The sequence below is a fragment of the Ahaetulla prasina genome, chromosome 1, assembly GCF_028640845.1.
Source record: "Ahaetulla prasina isolate Xishuangbanna chromosome 1, ASM2864084v1, whole genome shotgun sequence".
NCBI classification, from domain to species: Eukaryota; Metazoa; Chordata; class Lepidosauria; order Squamata; family Colubridae; genus Ahaetulla; species Ahaetulla prasina.
The window spans coordinates 308,642,887-308,669,075 of record NC_080539.1 but is presented as its reverse complement, the minus strand read 5'-3'; the positions used below and the strand labels follow the sequence as shown (position 1 = coordinate 308,669,075).

At 37.5% G+C, this 26,189-nt stretch overlaps 1 protein-coding gene and 1 long non-coding RNA gene across 2 annotated transcripts in view; both read right to left on the bottom strand.

The window, feature by feature from the left end:
• The window catches only part of RASGRP1 (RAS guanyl releasing protein 1), a 34,969-nt gene extending 34,423 nt beyond the window's left edge, over nucleotides 1–546 (bottom strand). Inside the window, exon 1 of the mRNA XM_058162148.1 lies at nucleotides 195–546. The gene's annotated coding sequence lies outside the window, so the exon portion shown is untranslated. The remainder of the gene's footprint in view (nucleotides 1–194) is intronic.
• Nucleotides 547–1,084: 538 nt separating this feature from the next.
• LOC131187672 (uncharacterized) lies at nucleotides 1,085–26,189 on the bottom strand. The gene is made up of 3 exons (XR_009152592.1): nucleotides 25,772–26,189; nucleotides 19,444–19,595; nucleotides 1,085–1,206 (listed from the first exon to the last, which is right to left on the bottom strand). It is a non-coding gene; the product is annotated as an uncharacterized LOC131187672 (long non-coding RNA).

Sequence of the window (26,189 nt, the reverse complement as noted above, 5' to 3'; positions counted from 1 at the left end):
TTCTGTTTAGTTAAACATGACCAACTTCTCTAATTTAGATGTTTGCATGTTTATTTGGAGTGGGGGTGCCCCTCCAGATAAGTAGTTTTTTTTTAATCTACTCATTTTTTGGCAGATTAGGACCATTTCTCCTTATACTTTAAAAACAACAAGATATACATTCACAATCATGTAAGGAAAATGGAAAAGCTTACAAGAGCCCTACAGCAGACCAGATGACTAAAATCCAGAAATAAAAAAGAAAAGAGTATCAGTGATTCCACAGATATACAGACTGAATCATATCAGGTACATGTAGTGTTAGCTTGCACCAAGCGTTCTCAATATACCTGCTAGGAAAATAAATAGAATAATCAGTCTTCTATTTCTAATTCAGCTGTCTAGGTCATTTTTTTTCCTTTTGCATTTTGATAAATAGAGTTTCCTTGTTATGTAGTCCTAACTAACCCAACATTCATTTTTTTGTAGTTTAAATATATTTTTATTTTGATTGAAAATAGTGTGTATTTAACATCTACTTTAATTTCAAAAGTATGACAAAGGACTAGCTGCTTGATATATTAAAACTCTACATGTGGAATAAGCTGATCAAATATATTACCAGAAAGTTGAAATTAAATAAAGTTTGTGAATAAAATCCACAACAAATTCTGTGGGGCAAATTAATATAAACAGAAACTGAAAACAATACAAACTAGTTTGGCAAATGTAAAAGGAATAGTAACTTTTCATTTTGACAAAATCTGTTTGGAAAATACTTTCCAAGGAGGATACATTTCTAAGTAATACAAGGTTGGGGAGGAGGGAGAAGTAGAAACACAGACATGCAACAATTTGCATACAATATTTTTATGATATGAAAATTTAGTCCATACAGCCATTACTGTTCTTAAAGTTCAGATTTTTCAAAAGCATAGATTGAAATAAGATCAAGAATATTTGAGACCCGATTTATTTAATTAAATATAGAAAAATTATAGAGATTTACATACTATTTCTAATCTAAAGAAAAAATATTTTGTTGGAATATTATTTTCAAATCATTGTAACAGTTTTAGATCAGCAATTAAGGCATTAATTAAAAAAATATAAAAGGATATAGATCTATTAGTTTTCGCAGTATCTCAGAGGAGGAGATGATAAGTCGATGCATGGTTAACATTACTGACAGGAGCTGGTAATTTTTACACAAGTTTCCATCTGCATCTGAAAATATTAAGCAGCTCAGTGTTAGTTGGAATATAAAATGGAGCCAAAATAAAAATGGAATCAAGTATATTTTCTGATGACTGCATAAACCGACTAAGAAATGTTATGGATTTCCTCTATTGCTTTGTGAGATTTTTTTTAACTTTTCAATCTTACCCAAATCTTCAGGAAATTTCTGATCCAAATACCAACCACTTCTGACTCTGCTTAGCTTAAGAAATTAGCCCATATTGTCTGAACGTTGCTTCCTGCTAAGGCAACTCTTTATTAAATATCCCCACTTCTAATTTGTTTTGCTCATGGGTGTATGTGTTTGTGTGCATGCAGTTTCTTTTCTTGGCTAAGGTAGATCTGCAAGAATACACACAATAACTTAGCAAGAATATATTGCGGGAAAAGAAATTGAAAGAATACAAGGACCCCAGGGATCCTGTTAATTAGAGATAAACTAATTATACTGTGTGATTTTTTTTTTAGAAAAAGAAGATATTTATTGGGAGATTGTTTCATAAAATCTAAATTGTATGACAATAAAGAACTATATGTATGCCATGTTTTGAAATCCATGTAATTAACATAACTAGTTAAGAAATAAAGAATAATCAACAACTCTCTGATGAAGGCACTGATGTTACATAGTTGGGTAATGAAACATCTGTAAACAAACAACCAAGCTCAGAAAGCACCAAGAATTCAACCAGCTCAACCCTGAGTTACATATATTATATTCTATTGCGACAACTCTCTTTCAAAAGTGAACTGTGGGCGGTCACAAGGCAGAGAAACCATTCCTTGACTTTTTTATACTCATCCCAGTCATTTATTTTCAAGAATCTCCATTCATATGCTAATCAAATAAACAGCAATCAAATAAACCTTTTAGAAGGGGACATTTGTCACCATAGTTATTATTCACTGAGTTGAACAACCCCTTCAAGAAAATTTAGGTAGTTTCTAAAATTATTTGAAAAAAAACATAACACCTCCTTTCCCACAAAACACCTAAGTACTAAAAAAAGATACACATTTCTTTACAAGATGTATCAACAGGAATACTTTTTTTTAGTATTACCACTAAAAGCAAGACTTACATGTAAGTATTAATGGCCACTTATTACTCTAGTTTGCAGATAAAGAATGCAACTCATATAGTGTTTAAGATAGATTTTTGCTTTGGAGAAAATTGGAAGTTTCTTCAATAGAAATACCAATATAAATGTGACCACTACATGATAGTCTGACTAGGTGGCTCGTGGCTAAGACACTGAGCTTGTCGATCAGTAAGGTTGGCAGTTTGGTGGTTCAAGTCCCTAGTATAGGTCTCCTGTGTGAGCAGGGGGTTGGACTAGATGACCTCCAAGGTCCCTTCCAACTTTCTTACTGTTACTTCTAGTGATAGTTACTGTATTTTTCGGAGTATAAGACACACCTTAGTTTTTGGGGAGGAAAATAAGAAAAAAGCTGATTGGCAGGTGGATCGGCCTCCCAGAATACCCCCAATCAGCTGTTCCCAGAAGTGAAATTTAGCAATAGGTTCCTTGGTTGTGAGTTCTGTGCCTTGCTTTTTTTTCTGCCTCTGAAACTTCTGAAACTCCTCAGAAAAAAACTTTTTTTTCTGCCTCTGAAAGCTTCCGAAACAGCTTCAGAAAAAAAGCCTCTGAAGCTCTGTTGGGACTTTCTTTTCTGAAGCTTTATTTCTGATGCTTTTTTCAACCTCTGAAACCTCCATCTGAGAAGCTGGGCAGGGCTACATTCAGGGTATAAGACGCACCCAAATTTTCACCCTCTTTTTGGGGGAAAAAAGGTGTGTCTTATACTCCGAAAAATACAGTATTCCTCCAGTAAAACAGCTATTAGTATCAAGTGTCCCTCCGACCAGCTCGACTCCCCGCCTAGAACTGTGTTGCGCAGGTCAGCCAGGCACAAGGAATGCCCTGGCTACCTGCGTGACTACGTATGTAAATAGTTGCAAATTATTAGCTAAATGTGTTCTGGGAAGGGAGGGGTGTTATGTATTTGAATTATTGGAGGGAAGTTTGGGCGGGAAAACACACGTTGCTAATTGGCTGGTGCCTCAGTCTATATAAGGAGGACTGTTCTCCTGATTCCTTTGCTGGGTTCTCACAATAAAGTTATGAGATGTTGTCACCAATGACTTGTCTCCTGTCTCCTCATTTTGCAAACTCAACACTGGCGATGAGGATGGGATTGAGGCTGGCAGAGAGACCCGGAAAAAGAGCTGATTAGGAATTAGCTTCGAACCCAGCCAGTTCTAGGGCGGCTACGATAGGAAGAAGCTGAAAATGTCTAACTACATGCTGCCAGCGCCATTTGACCCAGCCAGAGAGAAATGGGGATCATACATGGCTCGATTCGAGTGTTTCCTCGAGGCCAACGATTTCTAGGGCCTCTTGGATAATAGGAAACAGGCATACTTTCTGAGACACTGCGGGCCGGAGGTTTTTGACACTGCTGAGTTGCTATCGGAGCTGACACCCGTCCAGTCAGTGCCCTGGCAAGTTCTGCAAGCAACTCTCCAAGCACACTATGCCTCAGTGTCGTCAAAGTTTGTGCAGAGATATGAGTTTAGCCAGAGGATCCAACGCAAAGGTGAGCCGATCAGTGTTTACATGGCTGCCCTGTGAGTACCGAGCCACACACTGAGGTCTCGGTACCTCAATGACACGCTCCTAGAGCAACTAATTTGTGGAGTGAGAGACATTCGTTTACAGAGGCGACTACTTGCCAAAGCAAATTTAACACTCTATGTTGCTCTGGACGAAGCTCAGGCTCACTGTTCTGTTTCCCTCCCCCAATACTCCCAACAAAGAGTCAGTCAAAGGCCTTCTCTTCTGATTTATTTACATAGATAAATGTCCTGGCCATGTCTACCCACGGGCCTGCCAAGTCTCTGGAGATAACGAGGAAATTATAGATAAGGCCAGAATTACTCACGAATATATTCTTCCCTCCATTGATACAGTTTGCCCACGCAAATTCATTGCTTTGTCCAAGACAAAAAACCAGGAAGTCCCGCCTCCTATTTATAGTCTCTGCAGATGTCACTGCATGACCATCATTCCTTGGCTTTGTCCCAACGCTTCCTCTGCTGTGCGCGCCGGTCACGTCTGCGCAGTCTTGCATCACTCCAAAACTGTTCTTAGGGCGTTGCCAAATCAGAAGAAGGCTCGGGAGAATCAGGCCTTGCCAGCCCCTTCTCCTCCCTTTGGGTGGGTGCCAGGGAGGGAGAGGGCCCAGGAGAAGTAGGCCTTGCCAGGTCTTCTCCCTCACTTTCTGAATCATCCAAGTCCCGGAGTCCGGGTCCAGGAACCTGGGTCACAACACTCACGAACTATCCATCAAAGCTGCCAAGACACTACAGAGACAGACTTTGATGAACAACCTGTTGAAAACAACGCCAGTCCACAGCGAGGAAGCTCAGCCTGAGTGACAGCAAGGTCGAGGAAGAAGTCTTCCGAACTGAAAAGCCAGAACGAAATGACAGAGATGGCTGTGTCAGTTGCGGGGGTGCCCATCAGAGAAAATTTTGCGTTTTAAAGATGTCATCTGTCGTCGGTGTGATAAAAAGGAGCATCTAGTACGCATATACTGAGCCATTCAGCCATGCCGCCAAAAGTCCAGAACAGACTTCAAACCGCCCAATCAGCAGCCATTCCTCCCTAGACTAGCTCCCATTGGTCAAGCCCAAAAGAGTGCGAAGTCAAACCACACCACCGTAAGAATCGGTCAAGCCACTGCCAGCCCAGAGAGAAAAATCTTCACAATTGCCTACATTGAAGGCGTACTGTGTAAGATGGAAGTCAATACCAGATCATCGATCACCATCATGTTCATGGTGGGACAAGATAACCACTGCCATCCCAAGAATTGCAAAGAGTAAGCTTCAGCCACAGAAACTATGAGTCCAAGACTACCAGGGGAACAGAATTCCCAGGAAAGGCATTGCAGTGGTCCAGGTCACTTACGGCCAACATAAGAAGACCTTCCAATCATCATTGTGAAGGGACACCTTCCTAGCCTCCTGGGTCTCAATTGGTTCCGGGCCCTTGGAATGGGAGTCTCCGGAGGCCACATCATCGGGTGCGACTTAAGAGAGGAGCTGCTCTAGGAATTCCAAGACGTCTGCAGAGACAGCCTGGGCAAGTATGTAGGGACCCCTATTTCATTTAATTTAGACCCTGCCATTGCCTCAATACAACTAAAGGCCAGGAGGGTTCTGTTTGCACTAAAACCTAAGATTGACAAGCAGCTAGACAAGCTAGTGAAACAAAGCATACTGGTCCCAGTCAACCACGCAAAATGGGAGACACCCATTGTGACTCCAGTTAAGCCAGACCGATCTGTCCGCATCTGTGCTGACTACAAAGCAACGTTGAACAAAGCCTTACAAAAGAATGCTTACCCTGTCCCAATAGTTCAGCGCCTTCTGCATTCGTTGGGCCCAGGGCAAATATTTGCAAAATTGGATTTGGCATAAGCGTATCAGCAGCTGCCTGTAGACAGTGCCACGGCTGAAGCGCAAACAATAGTCACGCACAGAGGTGTCTTTAAATGCACCAGGCTCCAATTCGGAGTCAGTGTAGCCCCAGGACTGTTCCAAAATCTCATGGAACAATTGTTGCAGAGTCTACCGGTGGTAGTACCCTGTTTTGATGATGTATTGGTGTCAGCAAAGGATATACATGAACTGTGAGAAAAACTGTGAAAGGTGCTGACTATTTTCAGGGCTGCTGGGCTTAAGGTTAAACTCAACAAGTGTCAAATTGGGGTGCCCTCAGTTGAATTTTTGGGATACCAAATCGATGCAGCAGGGATACATCCCAGGAAAGCAAGGTTTGAGCTATCCAGAAAGCTCCCCCTCCCCAAAACAAGACGGAACTCCAAGCCTTTTTAGCACTTTTGAACTTTTATTCTGTATTCTTAAAAAACAAGGCCACTGTGGCTGAGCCTTTCCACAGGCTGCTTGCTAATATGATCCCTTGGACTTGGGGCAAAACCGAGACCACAGCATTCAAAGCTGTCAAACAACTATTGTCTGTGGACAGTCTCCTGATCCAGTATAAAGGAACCTTGCCTTTAGTTCTTGTATGCGATGCCTCCCCTTTTGGAGTAGAGACTGTACTGACCCACAAACTGCCAAACAGAGCTGAGGCTCCCATTGCTTATTTTTCCCGTACTTTATCTGGAGCTGAACGGAACTATAGCCAGTTAGATAGAGAAGCCCTTGCCATCATCTCGGGGATTAAGAAATTTTATGAATATTTATTTCGGAGACATTTTGACATTATTACTGATCATTGCCCCCTTTTGGGATTATTGGCGGGGGACTGCCCCACTCCTGTCGCCCTATCCCCAGATTAACTCGATGGGCCATTTTTCTGGCCTTTTACTCCTACCGTTTGACCCACCAGCCAGGTACGGATTTAGAACATGTGGACACTTTGAGCAGCTGCCCATTGCCAGAATTCGAAGACCCAACTCCGGGCACCCCAGTACTTCTGATTGACTCTTTGGACACTGGTTCGATCACCTCGTCTGAGGTTGCCAGAGCCTCAGCTAAGGACATTATTATAGGACTGTAATTGGCTGGGTGCAGAGGGGGTGGCCCAGCTCGACCGGTGAAGAGTTCAAACAATTCACCACTAAACACTTTGAATTGCAAGGGGAATGTTTGTTGTGGGGAGATAGGGTGGTTGTTCCTTTAAGTCTTCGGTAAAATGTATTGAATTTGTTGCATGTGGGGCATCCCGGTATTGTGCGCATGAAAGGTTTGACACGAAGTTATGTTTGGTGGCCCCAGATGGACAAGGACATTGGTGATTGGGTGGGGTGCTACCAACCATGCAAGGACTCTAGACCGCTACCCCAACAGCCCCCGTGAGAGAGTGGGAAAAGCCACAGTGACCGTGGTCCAGGCTCCACATAGATTTTGCTGGTCCATTTCATGGACAGACATTTTTAATTATAGTGGATGCCTTTTCCAAATGGTTAGAGATAATACTAATGCGATCCACGACTGCTAAGGCAGTAATTAAGGTACTCAGATGGCTATTCGAGACCCACAGATTGCCTGACATCATTGTTTCAGACAACAGTCCACAGTTTACAGCCACCCAATTCAAGGGTTACCTGGCCGAGCTGGGCATCCATCATTCTCTCTCGGCATCATTCCACCCGGCCAGTAATGGCCTTGAAGAATGTTTTGTTAGAAGTGCCAAGGAGGCACTGTCCTGAATAAGCCCAGGGGACTGGCAAGCCAAGATTGACATGTTCTTGGCAGTCCAACATGGGACCCCTTGCACAGCTACCGGCCGCAGCCCTGCAGAGTTATTGATGGGGAGAAGGCTTTGATGCCCCCTGGACCAGCTAAACCCCATCTATTCCCCCAATGGGTTTCAGGCAAGGGGAAATAGGACGAGGGAATTCTCAATAGGCTTCCCAGTATTCATCAGAAATTATGGGGAGGGTCCCCTATGGTTGGCAGGGACAATCCTAGAAATCACAGGGCCAAAATCATACTTGGTTGATATGGGCGATGGGAGGGTCTGGAAAAGACACATCGACCAAATTCGAAACCGATTACAAGCCAAAACAGAAATGCAACAACCAAAACAACCAGGCCCTAACTACCCACTGTTTATACCAGCAGGTAACTGAAGCCCGAATTGGCTGGAAAACTTATCTGGGAGTTGTGAAGTCCAGCGACGCCCTCCAGTCCAACCAGAAGTCAGCGAAGAAAAATCCACCCATAATCTTGGCCTGGAAGGCCAATTGGAGGAGCTGGGAGGAACAGAGAATCCCTCCGACCAGCTTGACTCCCCGCCTAGAACTGAGTTGCGCAGGTCAGCCAGGCACAAGGAATGCCCTGGCTACCTGCGTGACTACGTATGTAAATAGTTGCAAATTATTAGCTAAATGTGTTCTGGGAAGGGAGAGGTGTTATGTATTTGAATTCTTGGAGGGAAGTTTGGGCGGGAAAACACACGTTGCTAATTGGCTGGTGCCTCAGTCTGAACAGTATATAAGAAGGACTGTTCTCCTGATTCCTTTGCTGGGTTCTCACAATAAAGTTAAGAGCTGTTGTCACCAATGACTTGTCTCCTGCCTCCTCATTTTGCAAACTCAACATCAAATAATAAAATATAGCCTCTGTGTGGAGAAACCTTACTGTATGTTAAATAAATCAAGGGAGTCTAACATATTCTTTTACTTTGGATAAAGAGTATTGAACTTAGGCTTGCTTTCTATAACCAATTAATCACCGGGTATATTGGACAATGCATCTCTTAGTTTAATCTATTTCACAAAAACGAAACAACACAATTACATCTTACTCAGTAACTTGGAAGAGATATAAATAATACCAAAGAAAAATCTGTATAATCAACAAAAGTCATCATAAGATATCCTAAATTGATAAGATACAACTGTATTTATATTGTTACTTCAGTTACTTCAATTTGTTGTATAGACCTGCAAAACTAAAAATGCACGAATTGGTTGTAAAGTTACTTTTTCATTATTACTGTAATTATGAATGTTCATTAAACAAGGCAGTGTTAAATGAATACAACTTCACTTGTAAAAGTGCTTTTTCAAGAGGTAACTGGACTTTCTGGTTTCTCAAACCAGAAAGTTCAGCTGCCGCTTGAAAAAAACACCTTTGGGACAACCATGACCTGGATGACTGAAAATCTCCATAACCAACTTCATTTGTAACTTGCAACATCAAGGATAGCTTTAATAAACTTAGAGTTGACAATTAAAAGGATATCAAGCTTTCTAAAAATTCAGATTTTGATTCAAGAGACAAGTTGACAAATTACTTTGACTATGAAGACCTTGAAAGCTGCAAAGATAAAGTGAGCTCCCTTTGAATGGAAAAAAATATTGAGATAGCTAAAAAACTATACTGAGCAATACTTGCTAGATACAAATGATGTATAAATTAATTCCAGACAAAGGAAAAATTGGGCAAGGGGAAAGGAGCAACATGCTCCCTCCTTATGCCAGATGGTTCTGATCTAGACTAATCAGTTCACTCTTACTATATATTATCATCTTTATGAAAACACAACACAAAATCAATTCAATAAAATCTCAGAACACAACAAACAAATAGTACCATCCAAACAATCGGTGTAATATATTAAAACAATATGACCACTATAACAACCAATACAATAACAATTCATTTCAAATAATGCTCGGAGATAAAAATGTCTGTGTAGGGAACGGGGTAAATAGATAATCATTTGAAACAGTGGTTATTAATAAGCAACTAAAGAAGGAAACAACCAGATCTCACACGAACTCACAGAGAAACTAAAAATGTGCCGAAGCCTCTTTAAAAGCCATCACATTTATAAGGAAATATAGGGAGGAACCTGGTTTTAGAGCTGTAGGGCTTTTCCCTGGAGACAGCAATCTTTAGCAAGGATGTGAATGAAGGCTAGAGGAATATAAAGACCAAACAATATTGCAAGGAAAAATAAGAGCAGACAGACATTGAAAAGTCTGTGGGAATGTCCTTGACTAGAGGAATATAAAGACCAAACAATATTGCAAGGAAAAATAAGAGCAGACAGACATTGAAAAGTCTGTGGGAATGTCCTTGACTTAAGTTCATCTTCCTTTGGATAAATATGGTACAATAATAAACAAGTACTGCTGAGATCCCTAGCTCCTATTTATACTATTCAGCAACAGAGGACATTTTGGGAAAGTAGATTATAAGGGTTTCATCTAAGTCTTCATCAAGGTATTTGCAAAGCAGTTGGGAAACATTTGGCAATGAGAAAGAGATGGAGAATGTTTTTTTAAAAAAATATGAAATATATTTAGCATCCAAAACTATTTAATGAATAATAAATCCTTTATTATATCATCAACTATAGTCAAGGTATGAATAATTCCTAATTATAGGATCCAGTTTTATCCATAAATTTTCATGCAGAAGTTACCTATTGTATCCATGGAAACATTAGAACAATATTACCAACATTTTATTTTATTTTTTCATTATTAAAAGTATTACATGGTAATTTGTTTCAATATTCATTTGAACTGAACTCAATCTTAGCAAGTTAGTACCACTATATATCCCGCTGAGTGAGATCCCCACTGAGGATACGATAGAATAGAATTCTATATTCAGGGCTACCTTTGGTTTGTTTTTCTTTGTGCAAGTCCTTCAAGCTTTCTTAGCAAGATTTTTGGAAGTGGCTTACCATTGCCAGCTTCCTAGGGGTGAGTGAGAATGACTGGCCCAAACCACGCAACAAGCTTTATGCTAAAAATGGGACTAGAAAGCATGCATTTCTAGCCTGATGTGTTAACCATTATGCCATACTGGCTCTCTACGCTTGGATACATCCACATAATTTTCCTAGAATGTATGTATTGACTGGGCAATTTATTAACCACTGACAGTATAAAATGTGTCAGACCAGTTTATAAAAGTTTAGCAGACCTCCTTCATCATTAGTTTGACTGCTGAATCACTCTGCAATCAATGATCTATACTAGCTAAGCCAGGGCTGTTCGGATACCAATAAGGAAAATATTGAATTGAAAATAAAAACAGCAAAGGAGAGAGAATGGAAAGAGGAGTAGAGGATAAGATAGGAGGGGAGAAGGGGAGAGAGGAACAGAAGAAAGGGAAAAGGAGAGGAAGAAAAGAAGGGGAACAAAGAGTAGGAGTGAAGGTTAGAGAGGAGGGAAGAAATGAGGAGTGGGGGATAAGAAGGGAAAGTAGAGAAGAGGAAGGAGAGGAGGAAAGAAGCAAAGTAGAAAAGGAAGAAGAGAGGGAAGGGAAAGAGAAGAAGGAAAAGAAGGATTGTTGTAAAACAAGTGAGAAGAAATGGTAGAAGAGCAGCTCCGAATATACAGTATATATAATTATATTTTTTAAAAAAGGTTTTTTCCTTAGGATGATGAATGAATAAATATGAAAGTGTAGAGAGTATATATATATATATATATATATATATATATATATATAAATATATGTAGGTCTTTGGTTGTTCGGGTTTTCTCCCGTGTAAGATTGGAAGTGTCTTGGCGACGTTTCGACGAAGTCTCATTCGTCATCTTCAGGCTTCAGCTTCGTGCTTCTGGGAGCAATGTGTGATCGCAGCTGTTTCTTCCTTTTAACTGCGAAAACCTCAGAAAACAAATATATATATATATATATATATATATATATATATATATATATATATATATATATATATATATATATATATATATATATATATATTTGTTTTCTTTCTAACCAAAGACATATATATATATATATATATATATATATATATATATATATATATATATATATATATATATATATATATATATATATATATAGACGAAGTCTCATTCGTCATCTTCAGGCTTCAGCTTCGTGCTTCTGGGAGCAATATATATATATATGATTAACAATGATAAGAGACTGTACATTTATGTCTATGTGAAATAAAATAAAAAACTTTTTTCAAAAAAAAATGTTCTGTACTAGCTATTTGGTTTAGTATCAACCTTATACTTCAATACCATTATCTATTTTTCATTGTTATTCTTATTACTAGAAGAAATGACATGAGCACTTGAAGCCCTCTCCTATCTTTTAAAAGATGAAGTCTGTTTGATTTCAACAGATTATAATCTCAGGTGAAGGAGATGTATAAGATCTGCAGATGGAGAAATACATACTTGATACCCAATTTAAAAATAGTACTTTATGGATACTCAATAAAATAACATAAAAATTACAAGCTGGTGAACTATGTTTCCAAACAATATTTTGCAGCTAATTTCTTTCCTTGGAAATAGAGTTTTTGGTGGCAAGATGCATAGTCTCTTGCACTAGAGAAGGGGTGTCAAACTCGATTTCATTGAGGGCTGCATCAGGGTTGTGTTTGACCTCGGGGGTGGGCATGGCCAGCTCAACATCACTCGTGTCAGGGGCACCTGTGGTGGACTGAGTGTTCTGCCAGCAAAAACAGGCTTCCGAGTTCCATTTTCGGCTGCGACGGCCCCCTGCAACCCTCTGCCAAGGAAAAGGAACTCAGGAGGGACGCACATAGCCCTCCTGGACTCCATTTTTGCTAGTAGAGGCACCATGGACCAGTCTTTCACTGTTTCCAGGGCAGCTCCATGGGCCAGATCTAAGCACCCATGGGTGGGATCCAGCCTGTGGGCCTTGAATTTGACACCCTTGCACTAGAGGTTCCTCCACTATTTGATTCAATACTGCAACACTTGAAATTGCTCTAGCTATATATTTTAAATGACATTTATTAGACTTCTAAATTGATGTAAAGAAAAAACTCTCATGCTAGTAATCAGGCCTATACCTATTTAACTTCAATAGTGAACAGCACTTTGTATTCTCAAGGTTATTTTGTGGAAAATTCTGTGTTTTATATGGCACTTTCTTAATGAAGGAATTAAAATGTGGATTACAAAATATTCCAATACACAGGTAAAGCCTATATCTGTACCATGCCAATATCTGTCATAATGTTTGTAGTGGTTAATACTGGTACAATGACCTATGGTGGTGATATTTGCAAAACGATGTCACTGTTCTCATTATTAGTTTTTTTTTTTTAATGTAGACTTTTTCATGAAACTTATTTTATCAATGTTACTACCTAGTGGCCATTATATTGCTATTTTTACATATTCAATAAATATCCTACATATGTGTAATTTTGAACTTTGAATATGGTAAGTTAAAGGTAAAGGTTCCCCTCACACGTTTGCTAGTCGTTCCCGACTCTAGGGGGCGGTGCTCATCTTGTTTCTAAGCCGTCGAGCCAGCTGTCTGATGACAATTCTGTGCTCATGTGGCCGGCATGGCTAAATGCCGAAGGTGCGCAGAACGCTGTTACCTTCCCACCAAGGTGGTCTCTATTTTTCTACTTGTATTTTTACATGCTTTCGAACTGCTAGGTTGGCAGAAGCTGGGGCAAGTAACGGGAGCTCACTCCGTTATACGGCGCTAGGGATTCAAACTGCCAACCTTTCTGATCGACAAGCTCAGTGTCTTAGCCACTAAGCCACCACGTCCCACCTTGAATATGGTAGATATAGATAAATATAACCCTATGAATAAAAGGTCTTTTGAGATTCTGCATAATTTTTAAAAGTGGACTTGGAGTCCTGAGAGCAAAAAGTTGAAGAAACACTGATTTTAGCCCAATTCATTCCGAAACTCCCCCATTTAACAGTTTGACATTTCCAGTGCATCACCAATATCAGGTGACAGACAAAAAACTAGGTTTGAATATTATAATTCCATTAAGAATATTCTCAACATCCATTCCAAATCTCAACATCTACTTCATATAGGTAATAAAGAATATTTCATATTAAAGATTCAATAGGATATAACTTTTCTTCTTTTACCACCTATAGACAGACAGAATATATGTGTCCATGCCTGTGTGGGTATACACAAACCCACACACTACACAGACACACACAGACACAAGCCAGGGAACAGAATGGCAAATCCCTTGAAGTCCTTTGTGAAACCATAAAAGATCCATCCATATGAAGATATGCAGAGGATACAATGATGCAATATTAAGGCTGCTAATTAACAAAGCTACACTATCATTCTTTTACAAGAAAAACAATTTACTAAGATAACATTAAGTGTTAAATATTATCCCAATGTGCATTCCACACAAGTTTACTTTTCACTAAAAGTTAGGCTCATTTTTCCTATTAGAAAACAAATTTATGCAATTCATGTGTTCCTGAATCTTTTTAGAATTTTCCAACACTCTTGTTTTCTGGCCTCATTATTAATGAAGTCCTTGGGGGAAAAGATTTAAGAATAATTCTGTAGAAAAGGAACCTAAATAACATTAACAACCTTTTAATATATAAAATAGGATTTCAGTCATAGATTTCCAAACATTAGAATTACAATTTTAATCTCAACAGGTTTCATGATATTATATGATATTAAATACATTTTAAATAAATGGTCCTGTAGCTTATTAACAGTCAGTGAATCTGTCTCTAATTTTGAACTTTTTTAAAAAAATAATTGGCACTGAATTTTAATTTAATTGTTTCTATGGTAAATGTTAATTTATTGATAGCTGCTTTATGATAGTTAAAACACAATCAGCTCTTGTTAACTAAATTAGCATTCTAAGAGATCTAAACAAGTTCTGTATTCCCATAATATGATTAGTTTCCCATTAACTTCATTTCAGTTGCCAAGCAACATTAAGGCTTTTATGCCATTTTTGACAAAATTACAGTACAATGAGCTAAAAGCACAAGATTAATCTCATTTAAACATAGTAATAAGTCTTAGAACTGGGCAATTTGCTGAGAATAGAACCTTAAAGCTACAGTTCAGGGACCAATATTTTAATATACATTAACATTTTAAAAACATAAAAGGACTAAAATAAAAACAAATTTGTTTCAGTTTTTAAGGCACATAGAAAAAACATAAAATATATTAAGTGTCACATAATTTACAGTTACAATTTACCAGAATGTCTATGAACCAAATTAAATTTCAGTAACATACTGTATAGTGGGTGAAACTGGTTGACTTTCACGTTTTCAAATATTTTGGAATCCAACTATATATTACACAGATATATGATTGAGTTCAATGAAGTTGACTGAGTGCATGTGAGATGCCTCAGTTAATTTGGTTTCTGAATATTCATGCTTAATAATTTGATATATAAATAGATAAGTACAGCATGCACTATTTAAAAAGGTGCTATGACCTTATCTGTTCTTGAAATACCAAACATACAGTAAACCTTTTTCTGGGAAGGAAGAAAAGTTTCATATATCATCTCATAAGAATTCTGAGGCTGTGCTTCCGTATTCCACTTCCTGCAAAAACATCACAGGAACCAACTTCAGTATTTATCTGAAAAGGTTAGAAAATTGCTTCAAAATGTCCAACTTTTAAAATAGGAAAGTCATCTTAAATTCAATAACAGTGGAAGATAAGCTTTTTTTATTGTAGGAAAGGAAGATCTAAAACTTGGGACTGTTTCCTTTTGGTTATACAGTATATGGACTCAGTTTGCCGTGGCTTCATGCAGTTTCCATTTCTATAAAAATCCACAATGCTTATAAGCAATTCATAATGCTTTTTTTACAATGAAATTCTATATAATATGTTCTTACATCTTAAAAAAAAAAGCTACTAAGCTGTAAATCTTCTCATTAACCTGTTAATAGTCTATTGTGTTTTCATGCTGCCTGTGAAACAAGGGAAGTTTTCTTTTCTTTCTTCAAAATAGAAATTTAGAAGAATATTGGGACTCTTTAGATATGAAGATAGATATAATTCTTCAGTTAGCATGGAAACCAAGCATTCCTCCCTTCATGCTTAAGGAAAAATCATGGACTATCCTTCTTCCAGTAGGCCATTCTTACTTTTCCCCCAGTTACAAAGTTATTATATAACTTACCATTTGCTAAAAAAGCACTAGAGCAGTAATGCTACATAAGCTTTCATTCACCATGGATATTTGAGTATCTTATCAAAGCATATCATAATTGAGCTATTTAAATAATGTAACTTTGTAAAAAAAAAAATTAAAGTGTGCTGTTAAAAGAACTAGACATTTTCCTCCATGAAAATTGAACTCATAGTTATTAGTACTAGCAACCAAAAGACATTTTGCAACTCATTTTTCACCCCTTAGCAGATGTTTTTTTGAAAAAGTTTTTTTTGCTCATAAACATATCTTAAATGTGCAGTTTCTTATCTAACATACAGGAAGGAGAAGGAGAGGAGGAGAAGAAGAGGAGGAAAGAAGAAAGTAGAAGAGTAGATGGAAGAAGGAAGAAGGAAGAGAAAGAAAAGAGAGGAAAGGGAGAAGAAGGATTGTTGTAAAACAAGGGAGATGAAATGGTAGAAGAGCAACCCCGAATATACCTAAATTGTTTAGGATGAAGATTGTATTAGTATGAAAGTTAAAAGAAAATATGTATGTTAGCTAGATCCCTTAGCAGATTTGTGTACAGGTAGCCCTCAAATTATGATCGTAATGGAGCTTGCCCATCACTGTATATAACTCCTGACAGTTCTTAAATAGGTCAGACATGTGACAGACCTAATTTTTGACCCTTTTTAAGAGTTAAGTAAATCACTGTGATCATCTACCGAATCCATAATTGCTAAACAAACCAATGGCTCACTATGGGCACAGTTTTGCTAAAAACCAGAAGTAAATACAGGTTTTCAACAAAAATGTTGTAAACACAGTCTCATGACCATGGGACACTGCAAACACCTGTAAATGCGGCCCTGTTGCCAAACACCTGAAGTGGAGTCATGTGACCACATAGGAGGCAACCATCAGAACTTTGAGTTGAAAGTGCTCCACAGATAGGTCTGCAGAAGTTTGACCAGTCACTAAATGAATGGTAGTTAGTTGAGGAGACATCAGAAAGGTTATTAATGGAAAGCAACAGTAAGATCTCCTATAAAGAACACAATGGGTATTTATACAACTAAAGTATTGTCTAGTAGCAGGGTCAAGCACAAGTCTAATATAGTAATTATAATTTAATGTAAGTGAAATTTCTATAGTATGTTCAACACATACAGTGTGCTCCTCCAGACAATGTTGGATTGTATTTCCCGTCGTTCCTTAACATCTGAAGAATTACATATTGTCCATTCCTGACATATATTTCTAAACTATGTTCAGATTCTCTCTGAAAAAAACCCCAGCCAGATATAGATTTGTAAATCCATTCAGGAATATAAATGCATGCGCACTGGACTTAAAACTAATTTTAATTCCAAGTGAGAAGTTTATGAACTATCTCTTCCAAAAGTAATCTATCCTACATAATCAGCAATTTATGGTGGTCACATTTTGACCTAAATGGTATTATCTGAGCTTGACATTGTATAATTAATTTAAAATTAGTAAAACAAAATGTATTTGCATAATACTGAATTTAAACTGTGTACCTTTTGAACTGCAAAAACTTCATTGATAGCAATTCCAATATATCAACTACTGACTATTGCTATTATTAATTGAATATGTAGTGTTTTACATTTGAAATATTATAACAGACAAGCCACCAATGTATTACTTATAGTTTCCAAAACTACCACAATTGAAAAACTTCTTTGAAATTTCTCTGTTTTATTATACTCAGTTCTTGTATAGAACTATTGGGAAGTCCCAGCATATTCAACACAATGCACATTCTCCAAACCCATTTCACTCAAGTATATCAATAAATTATAGGTGTTTCATTTCAAAACTCACTTTTTAATGTCTAATGCAAGCTATTCTTGAGCTTTGTAAAACTGAAACAACACAAGAACACTTTTGAAATAATAAAAGCTGAAACACAATATTTGATTATACTGTACTATATAAAGTGATTTAATACACAGTTAATTATTCTTTTTCACAACTAATTTACAGGAACATAATAGATTAATCAACTCAGAAACTCAACCAAATCTATGAATCTTTAAGTTTCCAGTAGCATTTCCCCCATGTCAATTTGGCCAGCAATAGTCTCATGATGCAATCTTCATCATATTTGGAAAAGAACTTCATTTAATTACTAAATAATTAACATTAAATGAGAGACGAGAGCCAGTTTGATCTAGAGATTAAAGCACTAGGCTAAATGCCAGGAGACTGTGAATTCTAGTCCTGCCTTAAGCATGAAACAAGGCTAGGTGACTTTGGACCAGTCACTCTCTCACCCAATTCCTCACGAATTTCCTGAGAAATTCCTTTTCTCAGAATTGTTGTGGGGAAAATAGGAGAAGAAAGGATTAATATATATGCCCATTGCTTTGAGTTACTTATAAAGTAATAAAAGGTGGGATTTTTTTAAAAAAAATCAAATAAGTAAATAATATACATAGAAAGTTTCCCATCAATTCAATTGTTTAACACATCACTAAAAGGGGTATTGTGTTCTTTAGTTCATTTAATTTGTTTAAAGCAGAAGTAGGAATAATATATATTACTTTGATAATTGTGTAAGTATAGATTTAACTTCTTTATTGCACTGTGAATAAAGCATAACCATTACATGAATTAGATATGATACGGAAACAAACAATGGAAAACAAATGTTTTTGGAAATTCCACCAAGTGAATATTTGTTATAAATAAATAATGTACATGCTTTCCTCTGGAATTAAGAAGGTTTGGTGTTAACTGCTAAGCCTATTCACTGCTCTAAATTGTTCACAAGGACAAAAAAGCTATCAAAGTGTATTATTTTACATGCACATGAATGAACTATAATTCAAATGGATTAACTATCTTTACTTGTCGTGATTGTATGTAAGTAGAAGGAATAAACAAAGACAAAAAGCATTATTCACCCGCAACTAGAATAATATACCTTCAGTTATATATTGAACACAAACAAATACAATCTAAAACACATAGCAAATGAAAATGTAAAAATCGATATAGATATTATAAAATCAAAAAACAAAATTCCAGCATTTCTCAATATTTTATTGCATTTATGTGCATTTTATGAACAAAATAAATAGCAATTTATAAACTGATAAACATGGTAAAAAGATTATAAACATTTACAAATCCAACTGAACTGGGAACTAAGCCCCATTCAACCCCCTGGGACATATTCCAAAACATGCCTTGGATTGGCTATATACTGTTATCTCTATTCAAAGTTATTCTGTCAATAAAATAGTATAAACATGAATAATGCATATGGCAACTAAAAGCTTAACAACTGAGTTTTATAAATTATAGTCTTTTTTACAAGGCTAAAATATTGTTTTTATGGTAGAACAAGTACTTTCCTTCAAATTAGCTATCAATTTAGTTGTGAGCTGTTTTAAAAGTGCAAAATAAAAAAAATCCTTATCTAACTGATACTTAGTTCAGTTGTACAAAATACAGTCTACATTTTTTACTTATTCATGTGCCTGTTATTCAGAGCTAGACAGAGATTGCATGGAATAGCACCTGTAATATTTCTGGTGGACTGGTTAATTTTTGCAAAGGCAGCACTTGCATCCTCAATATTGCTAAAACATCCAATGGTTTATACTTGTAAGAGTAATATTAAATGTAAAGTCACAGACAATTATATATCAAACACTACAAAGTAAATTGCTCAAATGCTAAAAAAAAAAAAACCTACTCAAAAATTGTAAAAATGGTTAAAATACAATCAACTCACCAAAAGAATCAATACAGGTATCAATAAGTTCATCAAGGCTGACTCCCTTGCTTAAGTGTCCCAACGACATCATTATGCAGAATTCAGTAGTTTCAGCAAGATCTGGAGATCAGCAGCTGCCTTTGGATCAATGCTGCATTTTTGAAGCGTTCCTAAAGAAAGAACAGGGGGAAAACTCCAGTCACATGATAGAATAACATTTCACAAAAGCCTCTGCAGCAGGTTGAAAAATAAATCAGTTGCCAGGATCACAGGAATTGGGTTACTGAAACAGTCCCCTCCCACTTAGAAAATGCATCAAAGGTTCCCCCTTCTGTGGAAGATATTTCCTTCCATAAATGTACTCATTAGTCCACGTTTTCTAAAGAGCCACATGTGGTTCTTATGGCACACAATGCTCTCTGTTACTATACAACCATCAGTAATCTTTATCCATTTTCTTTAAGTCTTTAAGCAGAAACTATAAGAAAATGAAGCACTGAGTAACCAAAATCATAGCTTCCATATATTAGAATACATACTGTACATTATGCTAAGTCACAGTCCCTTTACCTATGAACAAATTTTTAAAAATCACATTTTGATGTATTTAGATAATATACTAAAGCATAGTGAGCACTGCATACCAGAACAACTAGATACAAGAACAGTTTTTCCCAAACATCATCATTCAGCTAAACAAATAATTCCGTCAACACTGTCAAACTAGTTACTAAGTCTGAATTACTATTAATCTTCTCATCGTTCCTATCACCCATCTCCTCCCACTTATGACTGTATGACTGTAACCTTGTTGCTGGTATCCTTAAGATTTATATTGACTGTTTCGTAATAGGATTTTATTGCTTATTTGTTCCCTATGACTATCATTAAGTGTTGTACCTTATGATTCTTGACGAATGTATCTTTTCTTTTATGTACATCGAGAGCATATGCACCAAGACAAATTCCTTGTGTGTCCAATCACACTTGGCCAATAAAGAATCCTATCCTATCCTATCCTATCCTGTCCTGTCCTATCCTATCCTAATAGCTAAATTCACACAATATGATATGCTAAAACTAAACCAAGCACATTATGATTTAACATACTGTATGAACTAATCATACAGAATCATAGAACTGGAGCAACTTCATTTACAAGTAGCCCTTGATTTATGGCTGTAATAGAGTAGTGCAATTTTGGTCATAAGTTGTAATAGGGCTGTCACATGATCACACCCAATTTTACAACTTTTGCAGTACTCATTAAGCAAACATAGTGGTTGTAAAGCAAATGCATTATATCAGTAAACAAATTCTCTATGGGGCATTTTTTCCAGAAACCGGAAGTAAACAGTTCTCTGAAAAAACATCGTAAGTTGTAGGCACATGACTGTGGGATGCTGCAAATGGCCATAAATGTAGGCTAGTTGCCAAGTGGACAGTGGAATTTCAAATTCAGATCATAAGTTCCTTTTTCAGAATCCATTGTAACTTTGAATAGTTGCTAAGTGAACAGTCATAAGTTATACTGTACTGTAGTTCAACTTTTTGCCATTAAAACAGACCACTGGTATAGAATCCTTGAGAGGTAACCATCAATTTTCTGCTTAAAAGCCTCCAGTTATGAAAAACCCATCTCTATCTGCTTTTTAATAACTCGCACTGTACTACCAACCCCTCTCTTTTAACATCTGATTCTGGATCAGATTTCATGTTTCATATTAAAAGAAAAGATCCAGGTTATCTAAATAAATTAAGCGTGTAAGATATGGGTTGGAATTGTGTGGTCTGAATGCTTTCCAACACTGAATTCTACTTAATACTTCTGCGGAAATACTAGTATAGGTTTCACACAAGCAAAAATTTGGATATCTGACAAAAACTGAAATAGCTTTTGATAAAATATTATTCTGTCTTGCCAATATGGTGTAAGGCAGTCATAAATCATGTAGACATTTACTTATCTTTACTTCCTTATGTATAGTAACTATAAAGATATAGTAAGTCAAATATATGAGCAGGAAGCTCAGGTGAGACTCAGCTTTGTTGGCAAGATTCAGAGTCTAAGAATCTGAATTCTTAGATTCAGATGCCCTTTGAAAGGAAATGAGCTTTCTTGGAGTTTTTTTTTCCAAAATGTTTCTCTTCTGAAAATTTTTTTGGATGAGAAGCAAAATATTTTGAAAGAAAACAAAAACAAAGAGTTGTCTTTTGGAAAAAGCACCTTTGAACAAACATGATCTGGTTAATTGAGACTATCCATAGACATTGTCCTTGATGGGGAAAAATGAAAGTCAATGTTGTCCAAAAAGCCTGGCTTTCTTCACAAATATTGAATAAGGTCCAGATGATCTCCTTATGCAATATGCTTTCATTGTATGCTAAATGTATGCTAAAACCTAAGGGCTCATTTAAACAGGTAGTAAGTAATTGATAACTTACCTCTGTGCAAGACATATGGTTGCAGAGTTATCCTAGGTATTTCAGGAGTGGCATAAGATTTATTCAATTCTGTATTTCTCAGTTTTCGGCAGAAAAATCTAAATGATCTTTCTTTCTATGAACTGAGATGAAGGGAGAACATCTTGATGAAAGGATAAAGAACCCCCACCCAGAAATGTTGGTAAGACATCCTGAATTAGAACTCAACTCTTAGTGACATCCATACAATTTTTTTGGCAATGTCACAGACTTTTTTTTTTTGCTATTGTCTTTTTCAATGATGTTTATGTAAGTTCCTAGAATACCTATATTAATCAATCATCTATTCCAGGTCTGACTGTGTTTAGCTTCTGAGATCAGCAAAAGTCAGCTAGGCCAGGGGTCACCAACCTTTCGGACCTCAGGGACCACTAAATTCATAATTTTAAATCCCGCAGACACTTATATGAATTTTTTAAAAAGATAAATAGTATTTAGTGCAATATAACAAATGCAAATATTTTTTCTGTGGACCACCAAAATTTTCCATGGACCACCACTGGTTGGTGACCGCTGAGCTAGGCCATCTTCTACTGACAAATCTTTGAAAGAAAGGATATTCTAGCAAGATTCTAAACATTCTTTCTAGTTTGTAGCATAATAAATTGAGGAATGCTCATTTTAGTGAGTTCTTATCTGCTTTTTACAAGGACTATTATTATACTGTAGTTTTTACTGCCTTTTGAAATGCTGCTGGTTTACTGTTTATGTCATTTACTATGTACTGTACTTTTAGTAACTTCATTCTATTGTATTTTAGATACATTATTCTGTTTTAATATAGAACCATTACCTAGAAGGCTATTATTAGTTTTCAAAAAATAAGTAATAAATAATTGAGCAAACCACCAGGCACTGATAGGAATTGCTTTTTATTTTATCCTCATGAAAAGTGTAAATTGATTTGATAGAAAGTGATTAGCCCAAAGCTCACAATGCATTTCCAAGAGTATGGATAGACTGAAGTCTGGATTGTCCCAATTCCGGTGTTTGTTTATGCAATAGTAATTACACTAATTTGGAAACTACCATACCAAATATGTAGACAATTTTTTTTAATAAAAGGTAGAGTCAGTCAGTCATCAATTACAGAAAGAGTTGGGATACTAACTGTAGAGGAGAGGAGCTCATAAACTCTACAGAGTTATTTATTACATTGTTTTTGGTGGAAGCCAAGTCAATGTTTATGTTAATGTGCCCTTCTAAGTGGAAAATTTGCACACAAAGAACAACCAAATTTTTAGACACATGCTTAGAAATTCTAGAAGGTTTTGCATGGCTAATTAAGAGAGAGTGTGCAAAAACATCAAAGATAATACACATTAGCCTCTGTTCTAAAATGCTGGGAACTGAGCTTGGTGTATGTGCATCCATGTGTGTTCACAAAGGGTAAATTTAGTAGCATTTCTTCCCCATATTTTGTAAGGTTCAAACAAGTTTCTCCTAAAATCTAAAGCCCCTTAAAAAGCTAGCTTCTCACAGGTAGCTCTGATGTGTCTATCAAGGAAAGCATTTTCTCCATTTTCTACCTTAAACTACTATGGGGGCGGGAGGAACTGAAGAACTCATTGGCAAACATTGCTCAGGGATGTCTTCAAAGCAGGGGTCTCCAACCTTGGTCCCTTTAAGACTTGTGGACTTCAACTCCCAGAGTCCCTCAGCCAGCAAAGCTGGCTGAGGAACTCTGGGAGTTGCAGTCCACAAGTCTTAAAGGGACCAAGGTTGGAGACCCCTGCTTCAAAGGGTCTCAAAAATTCAAAATGACAGATGCAACTCTGTTATTAAAGCTCCACCCCTTTTAACATGCATTGCATAGATAAAAAGGGGTGGTGGGACTTTGATCATCCACCTGCTTCTATGTTTTAATATTGTTGAATCTCTCTTCCCATGACACCTCTGATGCTTCTGTAATATTTCTAGTCTCACATGGGAATTATGGATAGCTTACCCAGACTCCTTCCTCCCTCCCTTTTTCCTGGGAAATAAAAATCTTAACTCCTTAAAAATGAAAAGGAATAAAAACTGGTAAAACACTGCTGTACATGAGCTGACCTGGCAGAGTCACCTGACAAAATATTTCATGCATCATTATAATGAAATAAAGAAAAGGTAGACCTAATATCTGATTAGGTCTGTGCATGTTTATATTGTTAGTTACATTATTGCACATAGATTTCAGAGAACTGCCTAGTTAGAAAAAGAAAGACAATCCCAGCTTAAAAATAGATACCAAATTTTGTCTTCCACTCTATATATCTTTTTAAACCCCTCATTTCAAGCCAAATGTGCTTGATTTCAACCCAATGTCTGTTTAGATGTAAATCCACACAATGAAGGATACATTTTATAGCAGGGGTGTCAAACTTGTGTCGTCAGGGCAGTGTAACATGGGTGTATTGGGATTTTGTTCCCTTTGCTAAACTAGCCATGGGCATGGCCAGCACATGACGCATCTGGCCTGTGGGCCGTGAGTTTGACAGCCCTATTCTATAGGATACAGCAGAGCAGTGTTTTTCATCTCTAGCAATTTTAAAATGTGTGGACCTCAGTTAGCCCTTTCTCCCTCAGGACTAAATTGTCTTGTCACTGTGCTTCTTTCTTCAATATTATGGCTTATTTGTCCTCTGTCTCCTCTACTACTTTTGTTCTCTTCAAAAAGAATATCATAGCCAGTCTGTGGGATTCAGCTCATTAACAAGCCCTTAGGAACCCTTAAACCTACCCTTTCTTGACTCATCTGCCCATTGCTTTCCATCCTCTGAATCTTTACGAATGCAATTTAACATATTACCTGCTTTCCCACAATCATTGCCGTGAGACATTAGCATTTGAACACACTAAACAAGTGGACAAGCACATTATGGGATCCCAGCATAAATGGTTTATGCAAACTTGGATAATTGGTTAACTGAGTAACCCATGATCAAGTTAATAATGGGTACCACTTGCGTTGTGTGAACTGTTACTGGATCATAATTCAACTGGCACAGCCTCTCCTAGAAAAGCAATATTCCTTAATAGAATAGAATAGAATAGAATAGAATAGAATTTTTTATTGGCCAAGTGTGATTGGACACACAAGGAATTTGTCTTGGTGCATATGCTCTCAGTGTACATAAAAGAAAAGATACGTTCATCAAGGTACAACATTTACAACACATTAAAACATTAAGGAAATGTTTTAAAAAGTGATACACAGAAACAATTGTTTCGACATTTCATAAAAAGCATCTACACCTACATTTTAGCACCTTCAAAAATAGAGAAAAATTACCTTAAAAGGGATTACTTTTCCATTAATTATTGAGGAGTCTTTTACATCTCGCTCCCCAAATAACATTCAGAACTTTTAAACCTGTTTTAGAGTGATGAGTACAGAACTTTATTACAGATGTATCTCCATAAATTAGCACAGCCGCGCAGACTTTTTCAGTGGGTTTTTATTGTCCCAGATGTGTTGAGCAACAGCTATTATTGCTTCCTGTCAATACAGCGGTACCAGCTAGTTAACGTCTTGCAGTCCCTAGAATCAGAAAGTCTCCTTTAAAGCAGTTCCAAAGGGACAACCTAACAGTATAAAGCATTTCTTCCCATTTCGTTTTTTTTATTGCACTATTAAAAATTCTACGCTACGAAGCACACTCACTACCACCCGTTCAAAAACAGTGGGAACAGAGAAAGATGAACCTTGCTTGATGACTGCTTGCTCCCGGATCAGAGTTCCCATCAGCTGCCAAACCACCATCTGGTTGTGTTAAAAAGACGCCCCAGTCCCAAAACCATCGCGGGAAGAACCGCGCTGACCAACAACTCACAAAACGACGGGGAGGGAGTGGGGGAAACTTAAGGCAGACAAACTTACCGGCTCCTTGTTCTTTCGTCTCAGCTTCGTTGGCTCGGCCGAAGAACCGCGCCGAGCGTAGCACGTCCGAAGCCAGGATGGACCTGCCGGTGCATTCCTGCCTCTCGCCGTCCGAAGTACAGCCGAAGCGAGGAGAGGCGAGCTCGTAAAGGAGGACCGCCGAGGGGGCGGAACCGAGGAAAACTTTGCAGGCACGAGGAAGTAGCGGAACGGCTCGACCCTGGGCGACGTCTCAGATTTTCCTCGTGCGCGCGGCTCTCCGAAGAGCTCGAGGCGGAAGCGCCCACCACGTGTCTCTGCCGCCTGGCTTTCTTGAGCGTCACCAGGTGCCCCTTTAGCCTGAGAGGCACTCGCGCTCGGCCCGCGAGAAAGAGGGTCGGCTTTGCCTGCCGAGCGGCGAGGCTGCAGCGACGGGGTC